General features: G+C 42.3%; 1 pseudogene; it reads left to right on the top strand.

The window, feature by feature from the left end:
• The first annotated feature begins 223 nt into the window (after positions 1-223).
• LOC134391203 (large ribosomal subunit protein uL3-like) lies at positions 224-1,412 on the top strand (annotated as a pseudogene).
• Positions 1,413-3,139: the final 1,727 nt, after the last annotated feature.

Raw genomic sequence — 3,139 nt, 5'->3', positions numbered from 1 at the left:
ATGAAAAAGAGCCAGGTAGATACTGTATTCTTTTGTGACCTAGCTCTGGAAGTCACATTGCATCACTTCTGATGCACAATATTTGTCAGAGCAGTAACAAGCTCCCCACCAAGATCCAAGGGGAGAAAATGTAGACCACGCCCCCACCACACTTTAGGTGAAAAGAGTGTTAGTCATATTATAAGAATGATTTGTGGCTCTACTGGTGGGATTTGATGACGAGATGTCTCACAGGAAGTTCTCTGCTCCCAGACATGGATCCCTGGGCTTCTCACCTCAGAAGCACAACAGCAGGCATTCCCGGAAGGTGAAGAACTTCCTCAAGGATGACCCTTCAAAGCTCATTCATCTCACAGCCTTCCTGAGCTACAAGGCTGGCATGACCCACATTATGCAGGAAGTCAACAGGCCAGGATCTGAGGCGAGCAAGAAGGGAGCTGTGGAGGCTGTGATCACTATAGAGACACCACCCATGGTGGCTGTAGGCACTGCGGGCTGCGTGGAAACCCCTCAAGGCCTCCAGACCTTTAAAACAATCTTTGCTGAGAATAGCAGTGATGAGTACAAGAGGTGCTTCTGTAAGAACTGGCATAAATCTAAGAAGAAGGCTTTCATCAAATACTACAAGAAATGACAGGATGAAGATGGCAAGAAGCAGCTGGAGAAGCAGCTGCCAGGTCGTCCACATTGCTGACCACACCCAGATGCTCCTGCTTCCTCTACGTCAAAAGATGGTCCACCTGGTGGAGATCCAGGTGAACAGAGGAACTGTGCCCAAGAAACTGGACTGGACCCAGAGAGGCCAGAGCAGCAGGTCCTTGTGAATCATGTGCTTGGGTAGGATGAGAGATGATCAATGTCATCTGGGTGACCAAGGGCAAAGGCTACAAAGGGGTCACCAGTTGCTGGCATACCAAGAAGCTGCCCTGCAAGACCCACCAAGGGCTGTGCAAAGTTGCCTGTATTGGGACATGGCATCCTGCCCGTGTGGCCTTCTCTTTGGAACAGGCTGGGCAGAAAGGCTACCATCACTGCATTGAGATCAACAAGAAGATCTACAAGATTAGCCAAAGCTACCTTAACAAGGACAGCAAACTGGTCAAGAACAATGTCTCCACTGATTATGACCTGTCTGACAGGAGCATCAACCCTCTGGGTGGCTTCATTCACTACATTGAAGTGACCAGTGACGTTGTCATGGTGAAAGGCCGTGTGGTGGGAACCAACAAGTGAGTGCTCACCCTCTGCAAGTACTTACTGGTGCAGACCAAGTGGCGGGCTCTGAGGAAGACAGACCTGAAGTTCATCGACGCCTCCAAGTTTGGCAATGGCTGCTTCATGATTGTGGAGGAGAAGAAAACATCATGGGGAGACTTAAAAAAGACAAAATGGCAAAGGAAGAAGGAGCTTAATGTCAGGAACAGATTGTACTGCTGGTAAGATCTCAATAAAAGAGGTTTTCGGGGGGGTGGAGGGAGGAGAAGAATGACTTGTGGATGGGAGATATATATCTACGCCCCTATATCTTTACCTTTATAGATATATATCTATCTCCCATTCACATGTTATTTTTAATATTGGTTATAGATATATATGTGTACAGTCATCTTTAGAAAGTATAATGTGCCACATCTAGATTACTAATATAAAGAGAACTTCGTATTATTCAGCTTGAGTGCCCTTCAACATATAAAAATAATGAAAGAGAAAATATTAGCAAACAAATCTAGGTGATAATAAAGCATATCATTTATAAGACTCATGGTCAAGTCTACTCTTTATCTTGTCTCCATGCCTTCAAGCACACAAGCCATATCTACATATATAAATATAATCTTTCGTGATCCTATCATAGCATATCTTTCAGAGACTTGAGTTTTTTTTTTTTTTTGAGAAAAACAGGGAAAAAAAATATGCCCAGCATGTTCTAAAATTTGTTGCAATAAAACAAAACAATGAAAACTCAGGGTCCAATTTTATAGATCTTATGACCGGGAAAATAATGTCATCTCAGGGTCTAGATGATCAGCCTTCCAGTCCCCTGCCTGATGAGTGTGTTGAAAAATTGTCCCCCTTTTGCACTCCACAGTCATTAATTGAACTGATTTGAACTTTATCATAAAATGCTCTTGGGTAGTTTTACAACCAGGGACCAAAGCCGTAATCACAAGAGTAGCCACAGTTCACATTGAAACATTGTGTTATGCACTGGACAGGATGATTCATATGTGGCCAGCCTAGAATCTTATCCAACAAAAGAGAGACTTGCAAGAAAAGAGCATTACAGCTTTGGCTGCCACTGCATTGTGCTGTTTGTTCCCCTCCCTTCTCCCTGAAGGTTGAAATTGAATGCCTGCCTGACAACCTTTCGTCTGCCATGCTGCTGTTACATTGACACATGCTTTCTACCTGATGCAGTGACAGAGGGAGGGCAGGCACAATTGAGATGATGGAGGGGTCCTGTGGCTTACCCTTTAAAGTTGCCAGCTTCCTATTTGCACCTGAGCAATCACTGCTGTGACCTGTGAAGTGTGACCCTGCACTGGGTGGTCACGGATTGTGCATTAAACTTCAGCTCTAATCCTAAAGTATATGTTAGGGGATTTAAAGCCAGAAGTTTTTAATCTAAAGGACATGAAAGCATCATATCGATCCACTAGACAGTGTCAAGAAATAACCATATGGCCCATAGACGTTTGCAACCAGTTAAGGATTAAGAAGGGGAAAATTTTCCACAAAGTCCAATCTCTTTAAAAATCTTTGAAACTCCCCAAGGTAGCTGAAACAACAACCCTTGCTTTCAATAGTTAAAATAATTATAATAAGACAAGGATGTCATTTAGACATAAAGCAAATGTATTTTTGTAGTTCTATGGTCGGTGTTAAGACCATCAGCACATTAGAAATTGGACTTCAAAATGACAGATCTAGGCATAAAGAAAGATTTTTAAGGAAAATTGTGGCTTTTACAGAGATCAAATGCCAAAAAAAAAGAAAGAAAGAAAGAAAGAAAGAATCATTGTTCTCAGCTGTAGTGATTATTTTAAGCTTAAGCACTAAAAAGGAAAAAAAAAAAAAAGAATAAACAGATACAGATTGGCCCAAGAAAATAGTCTTAATATTTAATTTGTAAAACTCT

The sequence above is a fragment of the Cynocephalus volans genome, chromosome 11 (assembly GCF_027409185.1).
Source record: "Cynocephalus volans isolate mCynVol1 chromosome 11, mCynVol1.pri, whole genome shotgun sequence".
Lineage (NCBI taxonomy): Eukaryota > Metazoa > Chordata > Mammalia > Dermoptera > Cynocephalidae > Cynocephalus > Cynocephalus volans.
The sequence above is the reverse complement of the archived record's forward strand: the minus strand, read 5'-3'. Positions and strand labels throughout refer to the sequence as shown.